At 52.2% G+C, this 18,142-nt stretch overlaps 1 protein-coding gene across 2 annotated transcripts in view; it reads right to left on the bottom strand.

The window, feature by feature from the left end:
• Positions 1-18,142, bottom strand: part of KCNN2 (potassium calcium-activated channel subfamily N member 2) — a 317,533-nt gene that overhangs the window by 276,743 nt on the left and 22,648 nt on the right. For both annotated transcript variants that reach the window (XM_051834540.2, XM_051834539.2), the window contains exon 2: positions 15,127-15,195. The gene's annotated coding sequence lies outside the window, so the exon portion shown is untranslated. The remainder of the gene's footprint in view (positions 1-15,126; positions 15,196-18,142) is intronic.

The following is an 18,142-nucleotide window of genomic DNA, read 5'->3' as shown; positions in this document are numbered from 1 at the left end:
TGGGCCCTGCACCCCATGGGAGACCAGGATAAGTACCTGGCTCCTGCCATCGGATCAGCGTGGTGCACGGGCCGCAGCACGCCGGCCGCAGCGGCCATTGGAGGGTGAACCAACGGCAAAGGAAGACCTTTCTCTCTCTCTCTCTCACTGTCCACTCTGCCTGTCAAAAAAAATTTAAAAATAAATAAATAAATAAACTAGATTCTCCAAAGCTATACAGAGTCCTTCTCCTGACTGCCTAAGTGGATTCCAGCTCTGTAGAAGTCTCATGTGCTTTGAGAACTGTTGAAGAACTATCTGGCACCAGTGCAGACCCCGGGAGCTGTGGTGATGGCTCAAGTAACTGGGTTCCCGTCACCCACAGGGCAGACTGGACTGGGTTCTGAGCCCCCGACTCCAGCGCAGCCCAGCCTGGGCTGCTGCCGGCATTTGGGGAGAAGCAGCACATGAGAGTTCACTCTATCGACCTCTCAAGTAAATAAAATATTTAAAAATGATACTAACCCTGATTATTGTAAACAAAGAACAGGGTATCAGGAAGCCAGAGTGACTGCACAGAGAGTCCCTGGGAAACAACACTCCACCGGAGTCCATTTTACAAAGGAGGCGGGAGCAAGCAGTGGAGGATCAGACAGAGACGCATGAAGCCTTAAGAGCATCCAGAAGATCAGAGCCAAAATCGGGCCGAGGCTTCAGAGAAGGGCTGAAGCCACAGATGGCCTTGCCATCGGTTCCGACAAAAGGCAGTAAGAAAATGGACCTCAGAGAGGGCTGGGTCTCAGAGTGGACGGGCCAGCCCAAGGATGCACCTGCCTGCTCGGAATAAATGCAAAATTCCAATCACAGGGGAAAAGGGACCCAACCGCACGGCAAATGGGCTTTCAAAATCCACCGATAATTACCTGGAGACGGCAGTGAACTGGAGACCAGACACGTGGGCGGGGAGAACACCGGCCCTGTAAGAGTGGGGCCCGGACCACTTGTAAGACAGACTTCTCTGTGTGGCGCTGTCCACCTCTGCTGCCCCCGTCCTTGTCCTGCACTGTTTTTGTCGCACAAACGCCGGCTCTAGGATGCATGGGCACGTCCTGCTCGGAGGCTTAGCTGCAGGCTGCAGAGTGCTGAGTGACCACGTCCCAGCTGCCTACCTGCGCGGACCACACGCAGTCTCCACCCTCCACCTGTCACTCTCCACCAGCCACATCCCACCCGCAGGGCGACTTCCCTGCCAGGGTCTTTCCCTCTCCCGCCGCCCACCCCACCCCCGGCACGTCCTCTCTCTGAGAAGCAGGCTGCTCCCTATTCCTCTCCCACTTGACTCAGGAGAGTGAATTCCAGCTTTGAGTCTGAGTTCAGAAAATAAAAGTGTTCGTGGAGACGCAGACAGCGCCAGGCGTCCTCATGCCCTGACAAACAGTCTCCCCCAGCCGGGGCGTGGGGCTTCCAGCGAGTCCTGCAGGGCCTTGTCCAGCACCCCAGCACCCAGCTCTGTGCCAGGCTCCTACGCGGTGCGGTGACAGCGTCCCGGGTGGGGAAGACAGAAGGAGCAGTTTATTTTCCAGTGGGGCATGGGAAGATTCTTCCTCCTGTCCTCATCCAGGAATCATCCACTTAGGCCTCAGGCATCGATCCAGCCCATTCCACATCACCCACCAGAAGAGGGGCAGCAGTACCGTGGCTCGCAACGCCAAGAACCTCTCTGCGTATAAACACCATCCTGGGTGGCCTGCACACACGTGCCTTCCCCAGTGGACGGCACACAGGCCTCACCGCCCCTTCAGTTCCCAGCGTCGTCACCCGTGCGGCTGTGTCATCCATCCTGCAGCCCCCGATGCACACTGCCGTCCAACAACTGCCACAGAAGCTGCGACTGTGCCTTTCTCCTGGTGTCCACAAACACAAGCGGCACTCAGAAGATGAACAGAATTGTAAATGACCATTTGTTGCCTGGTCATGTGAAGTTCACTGTTCGGAACAGGTGAGAAAGTAAAACTCCTCCCCAACTGCAAGGCTTCCTTTGCTGGGATTTCACTCAAAAGAACGTCCCCCATACGGGATCCTCTCTGGCACTGGGCAGCCGCGGCTTCCACAGCTGCCTCTGGTGGAGGGCTGCAGCAGCACTGCCGCTGGCACAGGGAGAATGCCCTCTCACCCAGCACTCCTTAACACTGAGCTGGGAGAGCACGCAGTCAGAGGCAAGAGTGGACTTGGGCTGGAAGGGCTCGTCGGTGTGGAGTGACATCGGGGGATGCTGGCACGGTGAGCACACACACTCCGGGGGTGGCCCAGCATGTGGTAGGGAGCCTGGGGAGGGCACTGGCAGCTGGGAGCCCCATGGGCAAACACCTGCCTCCATCCTCCTGCCCCAGGGTCGTACACTGGAGGTGTCCCTCGTAACCACTCAATGGTAAGCAAGAGCCAATCCTACGTCCATGCAGACAGCGCAAGGTCACAGGCCCTGACCTTGTCCTGCATACAATATGATGAAAATGACACAAAACGATCAGGGGAGCCTCCCTGTGGGAGCCCACGACCAGCTTACCAGGATCCCCTTCCAGAAGCCACTACAGCCGTGCAGCCACAGAGCCCCAACATGTTCCCAGAACAAACTCCAGTGTTTCTCATGACGTCTGCTCACCCTGTGATGTGGGATGGAGAGCGCCAGACACTCCTTCCAAGAGAGACTACATCCCCGCATGTCCGAATGCAGCCTCAGAGCACCTGCTGGGGGCCACCACCAGCCCTGGTTAGCTCTGGGCATCAGAGGGGGACTGAGAAATTTTCAAGGAAGGCACAGGGAACCCAAACTCATGACGCCTGGGAAAGAGGCCCCAGTCTCCCAGGGCTACAGGTACTCCTGGGCCAGTGGCTCCTACTGCTACAAGCACCCTGCACGGCCTCCTGCAGCACACAGAGAGAACCTCTCTCTGCTTAGAGGGCAGAAATTATGGACTGCCAATATGAACATCTAAAGTGGCAAGGTGTTCTACATCCTTAGCAAACGTGGCAACTCCCATTTCTCCTACGCATTTGCTTTATTACTGATGCTACTGAAGCCGAGGAGGGTATCCGGCACCGCCAGTTTGCCTCCACCTCCCCTGCCGCCCCTTCCCGATGGCTCTCCTCTGTCCCCGATCAGGTCCTCACAGTATAAACCAGACCCCCCACTGCATCAAGCGCAAAGGCCCTGGTCTTCCTAGCACAGCGAGAGAGACTGCTCTGCAGCGGTGCTCAACCAATACTCCATGAACCAACAACCCAAATGCGCACAACAGGCCTGGTTCTGAGAGTCCACAGAGTTCGGCTCCAGCCCCCGGAGCCATGATGCAGCAAAAGTTCAATGCATCAGGAACGGGACACACTGGGCTTCGAGACAGCAGACGCCAGGACTGGGGGCCTGGGTGCTGAGCCCAGGGATGGGACAAACAGGCAGCTGTAAGCACTCCAGTATAATCCTATTAATCACAACAGCCCCAGCAGACAGCAGCAGACAGCCAGGGCTGTGCCGCAGCACTCTTAGCCTCCTCCACCACCGTCACTCGGGAGGAAATGATTCATCACGGGAGGCCTGAAGCTCATTTTCTACATGAAAAATGAACTCAAGTGTAATTTAATAAAACCTCAGAAAACAGATCCATTTCCATAATGTTCAGGGCTTTATTTGAAAAAAAAAAAAAAAAAGAAAGAAAGAAACTCAAGAGCCTCCTGACTAAACGATGATCCGACACTGCAGCCCTCGCCTGCAGGAAGTTCACTGTACAAGAGTTATTCTTGCCCTTCACGGCGGCCCTGAACGAGGAAATAAACCATTCTGCACACGTGTGTCTGTGCCTGACCTCATCTCCCAGGGGCACCCTGCTCATGTTCCCAGCACCTCGGGGGTCCCCAAACCTACACCACACACCACGCCCCAGGCCAAGTTCATGGAAAGTGTGCACGACCTACACATGGGATTTGGAAGTTTTTGCATCAAAAGATACTTGTATTTTAATCCCATTTTCCTGTAACTTTCTGAAGTCCCCGTGCAAAGCTGCCCCAGTCTTGCGTGATCAGCACAGCCAGCTAAGGGAGTCATCGTGCAGCGTAAGGAGGCTCTGGGAGGCTGGAGAACACAAGCTACTCTCAAAGCCCCGGGCAAGCAGGGCGGGTGAAGGCCCACAACGAGGCCTGTAGAACACGCAGACCTTACACAGAGCCTTGAAGAAAGGGGAGGGCAGAGTCAGAGAGAGAGGGAGAATTCCACCATGCAGGGCAGAGCCAAGAGCTGCACGGGAAGTGGAGGAGGCTGGGGAGGGCAGGCCGCCTGCAGGAACGCTGTAGGGAACGCGGGCTGGGCTGCAGTGCGGACAGGGGAGGAAGTGGCCAGCATGCACTCACGTGCCGACTCCTGTGTGTCTCTGGCAGGTGGGCAGGGCTCAGGCCCTTATGGGAACACAACGAGGAGGAAGCGGCATTTGCCCTCTCTCTTGCAGCTGCCTCAGGGACTGAGCTGGGACAACATGTCCAACAGTCCCCTGCCAGTGGGATGGGGTTCCCACCACCCACTCTGCTCCACTGAGTCACAGCACCACCAGGGTGCTGACAGTGCCATGTGTGTGTTACTGGAAGTGTGCTGATACTGCTGTGTGTTACTGTCAACCTGCTGATAGTGCTGTGTTTGTGTTACTGTCACCATACTGATACTGCTGTGTGTGTGTTACTGGAAGTATGCTGAAAGTGCTGTGTGTGTTACTGTCACCATACTGATGGTGCTGTGTGTGTCACTGTCAGTGTGCTGATATTGCTGTGTGTGTATTACTGTCAACCTGCTGATACTACCGTGTGTTACCATGCTGATAATGCTGCTTGTGTCACTGTCACCATGCTGATACTGCTGTGTGTTACTGTCAACCTGCTGATAGTGCTGTGTTACTGTCACCATGCTGATACTGCTGTGTGTGTTACTGTCAACCTGCTGATTCTGCTGTGTGTGTGTTACTGTCAATGTGCTGATACTGCTGTTTGTGTTACTGTCAGTGTGCTGATACTGCTGTGTGTGTTACTGTCAGTGTGCTGATACTGCCGTGTGTTACCATGCTGATAGTGCTGTGTGTGTCACTGTCACCATGCTGATACTGCTGTGTATGTGTTACTGGAAGTATGCTGATAGTGCTGTGTGTGTTACTGTCAACCTGCTGATAGTGCTGTGTGTGTGTTACTGTCAACCTGATGATACTGCTGTGTGTATGTTACTGTCAGTGTGCTAATACTGCTGTGTGTGTTACTGTCAACTTGCTGATAGTGCTGTGTGTGTCACTGTGTGTGTCACTGTCACCATGCTGATACTGCTGTGTGTGTTACTGTCAACCTGCTGATAGTGCTGTGTGTGTCACTGTCACCGTGCTGATACTGCTGTGTGTGTTACTGTCAACCTGCTGATAGTGCTGTGTGTGTGTTACTGTCACCATGCTGACAGTCCCGTGTGTGTTACTTTCAGTGTGTTGATAGTGCTGTGTGCATTACTGTCACTGTGCTGACACTGCTGTGTGTGTTACTGTCAAAATGCTGATACTGCTGTGTGTGTGTTACTGTCAATGTGCTGATACTGCTGTGCGTGTTACTATTAACCTGCTGATAGTGCTGTGTGTGTGTTACTGTCAGTGTGCTGATACTGCCATGTGTTACCATGCTGATAGTGCTATGTGTGTCACTGTCACCATGCTGATACTGCTGTGTGTTACTGTCAACCTGCTGATAGTGCTGTGTTACTGTCACCATGCTAATACTGTTGTGTGTGTTACTGTTATCATGCTAATACTGCTGTGTGTGTTACTGTCACCATGCTGATACTGCTATGTGTGTGTTACTGTCAGTGTGCTGATACTGCTGTGTGTTACTCTCAACCTGATGATACTGCTGTGTGTTACTCTCAACCTGCTGATACTGCTGTGTGTTACTGTCAGTGTGCTGATAGTGCCGTGTGTTACTGTCAGTGTGCTTATTCAACTGTGTGTGTGTTACTGTCAACCTGCTGATAGTGCTGTGTGTGTATATTACTATCAATGTGTTGACACTGTTGAGGTACTGTCACTGTGCTGACACTGTGTGTATTACTGTCAATGTGCTAACACTGTTGTGGTACTGTCAACGTGTTAATACTGCTGTGTGTGTCACTGTCACTGTGCTGATACTGCTGTGTGTGTGTTACTCTCACCGTGCTGATACTGCTGTGTGTGTGTTACTCTCACCGTGCTGATACTGCTGTGTGTGTGTTACTGTCACCATGCTGATACTGCTGTGTGTGTGTTACTGTCACCATGCTGATACTGCTGTGTGTTACTGTCACTGTGCTGATACTGCTGTGTGTGTGTTACTGTCACCATGCTGATAGTGCTGTGTGTATTACTGTCAATGTGCTGACACTACTGTGTGTGTTACTCTCACCGTGCTGATACTGCTGTGTCACCATCACCGTGCTGATACTGCTGTGTGTGTGTTACTGTCAGTGTATTGCTGTCACTGTGCTGACACTGCTGTGTGTGTGTCACCGTCACCATGCTGATACTGCTGTGTGTGTGTTACTCTCACCATGCTGATACTGCTGTGTGTGAGTTGTTACTGATGTGCTGATACTGTTCTCTATGTGTGTGTGTGTGTGTGTTGTTGCTGATGTGCTGGTATCTCTGTGTTTTTAAGGGATGAGTGTGTTGAATGAATTCCAATGGCCCACACAGCTCTACAACTCTACACCAGAGCCCCTGTTGGGCCTGTGTCCGCACTGGGCAATGCTGTCAGCAGTAAAGCAGCCGCTCTGCTGCAGCTCTGTGGTGGACAGACGTACAGCTGTGCTGAGTACAGGCTTTCCATGCATGGCAGCTCCTCGGGACACAGGCTCAGCCACAGCAAGGCCAGCTGCTTCTCCTCTTTGTAGACCATCTGTGGGCACACCCCGAGGCCCCCTCCTCGGCGTGGAATGGGGTGCAGCAGCTCCTTGCTGCTGGGGTAAGTGAAGTGCAGTGCCGTGGTGTGGTTCCCCGGGTGGCACCTGGTAGGAGGGCCTCAGGTCACTGGGGTGCTATGTGTGGGGGGGACACGGCATCCTGGAGAGTGCTGTGTGGGGGGTACACGGCATCCTGGAGAGTGCTGTGGGGAGAGCCAGCAGCTGGAAGACTGAGCCTGACCCGGTGCTGGTGACGCCCTGCCTGGCACTGTGACTGCTGCTACCAGTGTGCTCCCCCCAGTGTGACGCCACCCGTTAGGCCCTCCCCAGAGGTCAAACCAGCGCAGCCACCAAGCTTGGACTTCGAATCTCAAAGCTGTGAGCCGAGCAAACCTCCCTGTAAAGTTACAGTCACGACAGACTGACAGACGTGTCCAACGCGTGACTTGTGATACAGTGCCTTCTTGACACGAAGACAGGAGAAGCTGTGAGAGTCACCATTCCCAGTCCAGCACGGCACCAGGACGTACTCACTCAGGAGCTCCTGGCCTCTCCCCAGCGCCCCCGCCACCCCGGCACCCCTGCCGCTTGCACAGCAAGTGCACAGGTGCCTCCCCAGGTCCCTCCAGACGTCTGGGTCCATGGGCTCAACCACTCGCTGTTCTCTGGCCGTTGGGTAGATGGCCACCGCCCACGTGATTCTGCCACTGCTGGGGAAACAGCACCCTAGGCACAGGTGCTGGGCACCCCCAGGTTCGCAGAGAGCCCCCCTCAGGAACTAAGCTGTGGCAGCCACCACATCCGCCACGCAAAGAAGGCTGAGGAACTCAGACGGCCAGCACGGCAGCCAGAGGTAAGGCAGGAGAACGGCTGGTGCAGGCCGTCGTCCTCACGCTGGGTGCAGACAGCCACGGAGGTTCTCAAAGCAGCTGCACCTACAGCAGGCCCAGGAGTGACCAGGCTCACAGACCGTCCGCGGGACGCGAGGTCTGCAGCTCTCTGGCTGCCTACCAACAAACTGCCAATATGCTTAGTCATGTTCTGATCTCCCCGGCAAAAAGGAAGCCAGTAATTAAATTCCCCTCTCGGCTCTGCGTGCTTATGCCTTCTACGCCCATTGCTCCTCGAGCTGAAGGTCGCAGAGTCTCTGACCCTCTTGCAGCCAGAGAAAGCAACACAGCCAAGATCAGCGAGAGCTGTCCACGCCTCTCGCCGCATGACGCTCACCCTCCTGGGACCAGAGGGCAGCAGCACGATGAATCACAGCCGTGAGTAATCGTCCAGGGAATGAAGACGAGGACAGGTCCTCAGTCCTAAAATGCAAGAATACTCCTCTCCGTGGCATGAGGCAGTGACCTCAGCTCTTCCAAGGCAAAGTCTCCGACAACTTGCTAGAGAATCAGACATGGATGCAGGCCAAGTGGAACTGCACTAAATCAGAACACCTGGGGAGATGGCACCTGTAGGCTTGAATCACTAACCAGTGTTTAAAGGTTCACCCTCGGCCGGCGCCGCGGCTCACTAGGCTAATCCTCCACCTTGCGGCGCCAGCACACTGGGTTCTAGTCCCGGTCGGGGTGCTGGATTCTGTCCCGGTTGCCCCCCTTCCAGGCCAGCTCTCTGCTGTGACCAGGGAGTGCAGTGGAGGATGGCCCAAGTACTTGGGCCCTGAACCCCATGGGAGACCAGGAGAAGCACCTGGCTCCTGCCATCGGATCAGCGCAGTGCGCCAGCTGCAGCGTGCCGGCCGTGGCGGCCATTAAAGGGTGAACCAACGGCAAAGGAAGACCTTTCTCTCTGTCTCTCTCTCTCACTGTCCACTCTGCCTGTCAAAAAAAAAAAAAAAAAAAAAAGTTCAGCCTCAAGGCCACATCTGGAATCGTTAACAGCCTGCGCAGGAAGCAGAGGGCACTGTGGGAATGCTTCCCAAAGCAGCTGTGCCAGTGGAGACAAAGCCACCGTCGCACGATGAGTGAGCTCTCAGTGAACCTTTCTTTGTGAACTACCGGACACAGAGCCAAGGAGCACAAATAGCCATGGAGTTCCTCCAATGGCTGCCATATACCCTCCTGCCTCGGGAAATCAGCACCAGGATAAACCTGCACCAACGGCCTCACAGCCCTTCCCTTGTGCTCCTCCACCCCTGCCGCCACCCGCCCACCACCCGCCACCCTGGGAAGCCCAAAGTGCTGTCCATGGTCTCAACACATCTCCACAACTTATCACACTTTGTTCCACCTGGCTCATCGGGCTGGGTGTTCGGCACAGTGGCTAAGATGCTGCTCAGAACGCCCACATCTCATATTGGAGGGCCCGAGTTTGAATCCTGGCTCCACGTCCCATTCCAGCTTCCTGCTCACGTGCACCTTGGAAAGCAGCAGGGATGACACAAACCCTTGGGTCCTGCCACACTTCTGGGAGACCCGGATTGGGTTCGGGGATCCTGCTTCAGCCCGGCACAGCCCTGGCTGCTCTAGGCTGTCGGAGAATGCACCATCCTTGGAAGATGGGTAGCTTTCTCTGTTACAAATAAACAAACAAATGTAAAAAACTCAAAAATGAATGGCATGTACATTCTCAGGTGTTTTCCTTTACTTTGTCTTCTCCGCTTTACCTATGAAACTCAGACTGCTCCTTCACTTGGTGACTTGGATAACGAGGCTGCCAGCTGACTTCATTAATCTCCCCTACCTGAGTAGGAAGAATTACCACATAAAGGAGTCCAGGCAGCTGCCATATATTCTGCATAAGAAGAAGCGGCTTTGAGTGTAGCAAGAGGCCTACGCAGACCTGAGAAAGGACTTCAGGCTGACCAGCAAAGTGGCCCTCTAGGGAGATGGAACCTGAACTGCTTCAGAGGTGCCCATCTGCCCTGAGGCTGGAGCACTCTCACTGCAGCGAGAGCACGCCTGGGTGTCCACCCCAGCGAGAGCGCGCCTGGGTGTCCACCCCAGCGAGAGCACACCTGGGTGTCCACCCCAGCGAGAGCACACCTGGGTGCCCACCCCAGCGAGAGCGCGCCTGGGTGTCCACCCCAGCGAGAGCGCGCCTGGGTGTCCACCCCAGCGAGAGCGTGCCTGGGTGTCCACCCCAGCGATAGCTCGCCTGGGTGTCCACCCCAGCGATAGCTCGCCTGGGTCTCCACATGAAGGCAAACCCCAAGGCAACTCCCACTCCAGGTTTCTGAGTTTATTAACCTCTGCCCATCAAGTTCCCAGGGAAAATGTTCCCCCATAGCAGCAATTCTTTTCCCTGAACTAAGCGGATAGGAGACCCACCTCCACCCCAGACAGATTTAACGCGTTCTGAGGGAACACACCCACCCGTGCATGCACACGACTGATGCTACTCGTCCTTCCATTCTGTCTAGAAAACAACACACAGTTTGCTAGATACCTCCTGGTTCTCCACCCACACACTTACTTGTATGTGCAACTCTTAATCAGGTTTGTAATATAAAAAAAGAAAAAGGGTCTTTACGTTTACAGTTCTTCGAGGTGAAGAGTGTGAATCAGTTGACACACTAGACCAGTGCCAGAGAAAAGTTCAGGTTCCAAGTTACCACCAATAAGTGGTGAAAAATACTACACTGGACCAATGAGTAAGAACGCGTTCAGGAGGGTCAGAAGCCGGGTATTGCAGTACAAGGTGTGGCAGCCTGCACCGGGATGGTGCCGCTGGCAGTAGAGAGATGGACAGATCTGAATGGAGTTCCAGGGGGTAAAACCGGCTGGCCTTGGGGGATGGCACTTGCACAGCTGAGTGGATGGTGGTCCCGGCCCCTGAGACAGATGGCACTGGAGGAGGCCCATGTATTCTGCGGGAAGAAACTTTTGCAGCAGATTCTGAGGTTAGATTCAGGTCTGTGGATTCTGAGGGGTGTTTCAGATGTCTGGGGTTGGGGGAAAGGTCAGGAGGGCAGCTATGGGTGGGTCTAGAACCAGAACAAAGGTCTGGGTTACAGGCGATTCTGACAAGAGTTCGGACATGGATGATGATCCCTAGGGAAAGGTAGAATGAGAGAGACAGGGAAATAACAAAGAGAAATAAAGGACCGGATTGCCAGTGTACACTTCAGAACAGGCTGGGTCACAGGAACCCGACTGCCAGTGTACACTTCAGAACACGCCGGGTCACAGGAACCAGATTGCCAGTGTACACTTCAGAACAGGCTCCTGGGTCACAGGAACCAGATTGCCAGTGTACACTTCAGAACAGGCTGGGTCACAGGAACCCGGATTGCCAGTGTACACTTCAGAACAGGCTCCTGGGTCACAGGGACTTTGGCCTGACGCCCACAAGACTAGCAGAAATTATTCCAGCACTAAGACAGTTCAGCCATAACAGGAACTGCTCAACAAATACGAGGATTTCAAATGTTTGTGGAGGTCAACAGCAGAGGTGAGCAGACGATACAGGAGCGTAAGACAAGACGCTCAACAGCACTCACCAAAGCAAATTCAAACCTCTACGAGCTACAGCCGCATGCCTGTTAAAATGCTCCAACCCCAGTGCACTGACACTAGCAACTGCTGGGGACTATGTAGAACTTGGGCAGGACATGAACACGGAGGCTACAGCCCTGTGTCAGCGCACAAGCAGTGCCACACCATCAGCCAGGAACCTGTCGCCCACATCCTGGTCCCAACACCGTTCTGCAGCATGAGGAGCCAGGGCTCCCGGAGGAAACGGCGAAGTCTAGGAGTGGGGCAGGAAACCCAGAGGAGCACATCATAGTGCAGAAAGCACGACTGTCAGGACAAAGCAGAGCCCCGCCACAATGAAGGGACCACAGCAAAGGCACACGGGGCACCTGAGGCGGCTCCTGGTGTCCACGGCTGCACTAATCCGAACACACAAATAGAGTAGCCTTGGATAATAACCCAAAGGAAAAACAGAGCAGGCCATATCAATATAAATGATTGGATAACATAAATAAAGGACAATCAACAAACCAGGGAATTCCCAGTGACTTATGTAAATACCCGGCCTACTAAGTCGACCAGAAGTGTACGTCCCTTCAGTGTGGGCTGTACTGGCTCACCTTAACCCAGTGCATGTGACATGGAAGAGGGAAACAGTAACTTCACATGGAGCACCCGACAGACGTGTCCTCCAACCAGCTGAGTAAGTCAACCATAACCAAGAACAGCCATGGTGCCGCTCTGTGCCCTGACAGGGAGTGACCACAGGGCACCTGACCTCTGTGGTCTAAAGGCCATAACCACAGTCTAATCATGGAGCTTGTTTTCATCAGACCAGGGCATTCTAGAAAATACCTGACCAATACTCCTCCAAGTTGCTTCAGGCATCAAAACAAGGAAAGATCTGAGTGACACTCAGAACCAAGAGAAGCCTAAGGAGACAGGACAGCTAAATGTCGCATGATGTCCTTGATGGAGTCCGGGACGGAGAGAGGACAATGAGTAAAAGCCTAGGGAAGTGAGTAGAATGCAGACTGTGATTAATAAGAATGCATCACTACCACTTCATTAGTTGTGACAAATGAATCGTCCCAACATCGCATTAACAACTGGGACAGCTGAGCATGAGCTGGATGGGAACTCCCTACTATCTTTGTATAAATCTAAATCTGTTTCCTGATTTTAAAAAAAAGGCAAGCCAGAAATTGAAAAAAAATACAATATATATTTATAATGCGTATGGAAGTGTGTACACATACCATAAACAAGTGTACAGATACAGAAACAGACGTGACAATAAGTTATCTATGCGAATCAGCCATGGGAATCTGAGACTTCCAGGACATCGCGGTTTTACTTCTAGTGAGGCTACCAACTGTATAGCGGTGCTTGTGGTATGCGTTCCACGGAGAATCAGAACAATCAGCCCGGCTCTGCCGAGGGAGGACCACGCAGCCATTACTCAATTCCACTCTTTCTTTCCCTAATAGGATTGCTGTTGTGGGTGTATCAATATCAACGTGTGCCTAAGAACTACGGAGCTCGGAGAATAACAGAACGGCTTAGAGCAGCAGAAAAAAACAGCAACTCCAAAACAAAACAACAATGTGGATTCTGATCAAACCATGGGCCTCAGACCACTGCCCCAGAACTGCCGGTGATGTGCGTGTTAAAAATTCAAACTGGGCTCCTCCTAGTCCACTGACCCGGAATCCCAGGAGGGCAGCCCAAGGAGCCTGAACCGCAGTGTGCCAGGCGGCTCTTCCGATTCTCACGATAACCTGAGCATCACGGGTTTGGGTCTCACGAAAACCTTGCCAACGTGCACCTGGGAAGCTAGAAGAACAGCCCTTCAGCAAGGTGCAGCCAACCCACCCCCTGGCTTCACGCAGAGCTCAGCACTGAGCTTCAGGCTGGCTTCTAGACCACCGGCACCAACACCATGGGAACTCAGAGGGCTTCGCCAGGGACTGACTACACCACGACCCCAGGGATGGTGGCAGGGAGGGACAGAAGCGTGTGCTTAACGGGCTCTGCGGGTGACTTCCACGCCTGACGAAGCTTGAAAGCCACTGCCCTGGTCATCCTCCACCCCCGCCTACTACTGAGCTACACTGCCTTACGTTCCTGATCACTCCCTGCAGACAGCATCGGGGTGCAGGGAGGAGCGCTGGTGAGGACAGCAAGTGAGGCCAGAAGGGACCAAAGGCTCACGGTCCTAGCTGGACATTCGGACATTCTGACCCCAGCACTGCGGGGACCAATGGGGAGCTGTGCTTCAACCTTGAATTGCCTGTTTGTACCTTAGTACAAAGGAAGTGCACTTGGGGTCTCAACACTCCAGTCTTCTCCAAGAGATATCACCCCCGAGACTCAAGTCTACCGCAGATCTTCAGACGCTGAGCCAACAGCCCCTCTGCACCCCGCCCGTGTGTCAGGAGGGACGGATAGACAAGGAAATGATTTCATTAGGCCCCAAACCCCTGCAACTGATTCCTTGCCAGTGGGGAGAAGAACCCCTTGAACCACACATGTGATGTCCTCTGCGTCCTTGGCCCACAAGGAACACGGGACAGAGAAGGAAACACTGACCAGTGTGGGGCCACCTGCCAGCCACAGCCCCAGTCTGACCTTTTCCCCTTCGGACCTTGAGGAGAAATCAGCGTAATTTTTTAAATATTACATCTTAAAATGAAACATCTCAAAATGATTACACACAGAAAAACATTTAAAAAAAACTATGGCCCACAATCATTAATAATTATCACCCAGTTATTCAGAGAATGCCTGTTCATGCTTCCAATTATAAAGCAGCAACGCAACAAATGCTCACAGTAAGGGTATTAAAGCATAAGGGACAAAAGTAAAGTATAGAGAAGTGTGGAATTAAAACACCTCCCAGTCTCCTCTCATTTCTATATAAAGTTATCCAGTGTGACAGGCTCCAATATATTGTTTCAGAAAAAAAAGTATATCCTTTAAAAAATCTATTTATTTATTTATTTTCATTTTAGTTGAAAATCAGAGAGACAGAGAGAGATCTCTCAGCTGCTGCTTCACTCCCCCAGTACCCACAACATCCAGGCTGGACCAGGCCAAACACAGGAGCCAGGACTCACAGGGTCTCCGACGTGGGGGGCAGGGACAGAAGGACTGGAGCCAGCACTGCCGCCTCCCGGGGTGCACATCAGAAAAAGACTGATGCCAAAGCATCTCGAGCACCATGCTGAACAATGAATTATTGGACATAATCTTCTTATTCATGGAAACAAGCCAACAATGGCCACTATTTAAAAAGCATTTCTTTAATTAGGACAAGGATCAAGCAACGTAATATTGATGAGAAAAACTATTATTTACATAGTACTTACTGGTTTGTCTAGAAAACCCAATAGAATTTTTTTAAAAATCAACTGAAAAGAATTAGGAAAGAACAAATGCTACAAAACAGAGGTTGGACACATGTTTGCTGCAAACTTTTCAAAACATTGGAGAGTTTCCATAGTAAATGTGTGGGGAAAAGATTAGAACCAATAACATGACAATCTTCAACAACATGGAGAGTTCAAAAGAAAAATGTAACATGAGTACCTGCTCTAAAATCTCTGCAAAAGTACGAATTGCATAAATGATACTGTGATAGAAGTAATATCAAATATCTCAAAATAGCCATGACAAGAAATGATGGTAGACGGAAAACTACCAATCCTGCTAGTAACCCACCCAGCGGAAGGAACTTGGGCTCTGCTGCCGAGCACGACGGCCTGGGGACCGGGGACTTACCTCGGTCCGGCATCAGACACTCAGGAACTCCCCTCAGCACCGACTTCCATTCTGGAAAACATGAAGAACCTAATAAAATAAGAAAACAATAACGACGACCCATTAGCAATGAAGCACCTGCTATTATGACAGCAAAGGTAACGTGGAATCTAACTTGATTCCACAAATGAAGTATTAAGCACTGTTTTATATATATGTATTTATATATCTATCTTACATATATATATCTTAAGACAATTTAAACCTTGGCCGGCGCCACGGCTCACTAGGCTAATCCTCTGCCTGCGGCGCCGGCACTCGGGATTCTAGTCCTGGTTGGGGCGCTGGATTCTGTCCCAGTTGCTCCTCTTCCAGTCCAGCTCTCTGCTGTGGCCTGGGAAGGCAGTGGAGGATGGCCCAAGTCCTTGGGACCTCCCGCATGGAGACCAGGAGGAAGCACCTGGCTGCCGGCTTGGGATCAGCGCAGCGCGCCAGCCGTAGCAGCCATTTGGGGGGTGAAGGGTGAACCAATGGAAGGAAGACCTTTCTCTCTGTCTCTCTCTCACTAACTCTGTCAAAAAAAAAAAAATATATATATATATATATATATTTAAGCCTCTCAAGATTGACTCATGTCATTTTATCAATTTATCGATTCAGTTTGGTTTGACCTTGCATTGACCTCTAATGAGACGAATACCAGAAGCAAATGGAACCCGCAGACCCAACGTTGTCCAAGGAGCTGGTGTGCTTTCACTCTGAGCTTTGCTACCTGCTTCGTTTCAGAATCAAACACCTTCCTATAGCAATTACTTATTTTAAATTATTTATATTGAGGAGGACCCTGGAAACCCAACCAGCAAAATGCCCCTGGAGAAGAACTGTGTGCAAGGCAGCAGACGGGTTTTGTGGGGTCCATGAGGACACGTCTGCACTATGTTATGGATGGAACCTCCCCAGGGAATTTAAACAGACTTGTGAGGAACCAGCCTGTTGCACAGGGCATGTTCACGATGAATCAGGAGAGACGGGCTAGGGGACACTGGGCCCACAACCTAGCCTCCTGGGGCCCCAGCTTTCCACAGCAGGTCTCTGTGCCTGCACCAGGACTACGTCTACTCCCCGAGTACCACTCTTTGCCTTCAGCTTCACCAGCTCATCATGAACTCTGCCTGAACATTCTTTAAAAAAAAAAAAAAAAAGATTTATTTATTTATGTGAAAGGCAGGGTGACAGAGAGGCAGAGGCAGAGAGGAAGAGAGAGAGGTCCTTCATCTGCTGGTTCACTCCCCAAATGGCCACAAAAGCCTGAGCTGGGCTGACCCGGAGCCAGAAGCCAAGAGCTTCTTCTGAGTCTCCCGTGCGGGTGCAGGGGCCCAAAGACTTGGGCCATCTTCTGCTGCTTTCCCAGGCCACAGCAGAGAGCTGGATCAGAAGTGGAATAGCTGGGACTTGAACTGGCGCCCATATGGGATGCCAGCACCGCAGGCCGTGGTTTTACCCTCTATGCCACGGCGCCGGCCCCTAGACATTCTTCCGCTGTCTCTCTTCCCCTCCCTTCCTGGCAGCACCCCACCTTTTGCGTTTATGCTTCGACAGCTACAGCTAATTTTCTCGGGAAATCTTCCCCAGTGCTAGCATGGCAGCCACTGGGTCCACTGTAGCCCTGTGCTGGATGAGACGCCCGACACGCGACAGTCAGACGAGCACTTGTGCTTGTGAGATGAGGGACTGCGAAGCTAAATACCCCAAAGCCCCTCCCTAAATTCGAATTCTATGACTACTCATAAAATGTTTAAAATAGATCACAGTTGGGTATAAATAATAACCTACATCCAGAAAGTTTATACACGGACCAACAAAATACAGTTCATAATTTATAGACATACCCTACTTTAATATCCAGCCATATAAAATACAAGTTATATAATAGTGAAAGATATTCACTTAAGAACTTAATATAGGTAAAAACGAGGGATCTTCAAAAAGACCGTAGAAAATGCATATTACACACACACACACACAAACTATGCATGGGTTCCAGTTTTTTTGCACCAAAATAAACTTCCTTTTAATTTCATGATCTTTTTGAAGTGCCTTCATACCTGAGGTCTGCAATGCATACCCAAATAAATAATAAACAAATATTCTGAAAACAGATCGGGAAGGCTGATGGGTTTATAGCCACAGCATTTCCTGTCACTGTGGATCACATTCCTCCTTATCACACATACTGTGATTCATGCTGTCACTCTTCTCCCACGCTCAAATGCTCTAACTTCGGCCAGTGTGGGTTTCCTGCTGTCGATTTTGACAGCTCCATGTAAGTTTTTGAGCACTTCTTACTTTCTGGCTAATAATAACCTCAGGTTAGCATCCGCACCCCTAGACTCAGGATCCGTAATTTCTACGAGGAGCCTTAGTGCCTCCACTTAGAAACTGGGGCTGGGCCATGGGTACCCACTGCCATGGGGGACAGGAAGGAAGAAGCTGCCCATGTCACCCTGTCCCAACTCCCAGCATCCCAGCACACATGGGGGAGGAGGGGGAATTCAGTCCAGCCCCAGATCCACCATGGTGAAACCGTGTGCCAGGCACAGCCCCACCGCCCTGCTGCCAAACCAGTACCCATGGATGAAGCCCCTGAAACAGCCTCAGCCAAGCAGCCAACACACTGCTTCCACTCTTATTTCCCCAGCGTGGTGCACAGGAAGACGCCGCCCACTGGGGAGGAGGACAGGAACACCAGCACAGGAAAGAAACGTGGCAGTCCCATGCATGCACCTGACCCCGGGGCATTTGTGGCTGGGAAACCCGGGGACCATCATGGGCCCTGAGCCCAGTCTGGGGAGCTGCGGGGTTTCCACTCTGTTGAGCTGCTCTGCACAGAGCCCAGCCAAGCTGTGCAATCCTCTACCCCAGCTCTGGGTGCTGACGGCCCCCTTGAGGCCCTGCCCATCCAGACTCCTGTGAAGGGTCTGTTCCCAGAAGCTCCAGAGGGCACAGCTCCACTCCCGCTTCCACCGCCCTGGAAGCA

The sequence above is a fragment of the Oryctolagus cuniculus genome, chromosome 6, assembly GCF_964237555.1.
Source record: "Oryctolagus cuniculus chromosome 6, mOryCun1.1, whole genome shotgun sequence".
Classification (NCBI taxonomy): Eukaryota; Metazoa; Chordata; class Mammalia; order Lagomorpha; family Leporidae; genus Oryctolagus; species Oryctolagus cuniculus.
This window is presented reverse-complemented; position numbering and strand designations above follow the sequence as displayed.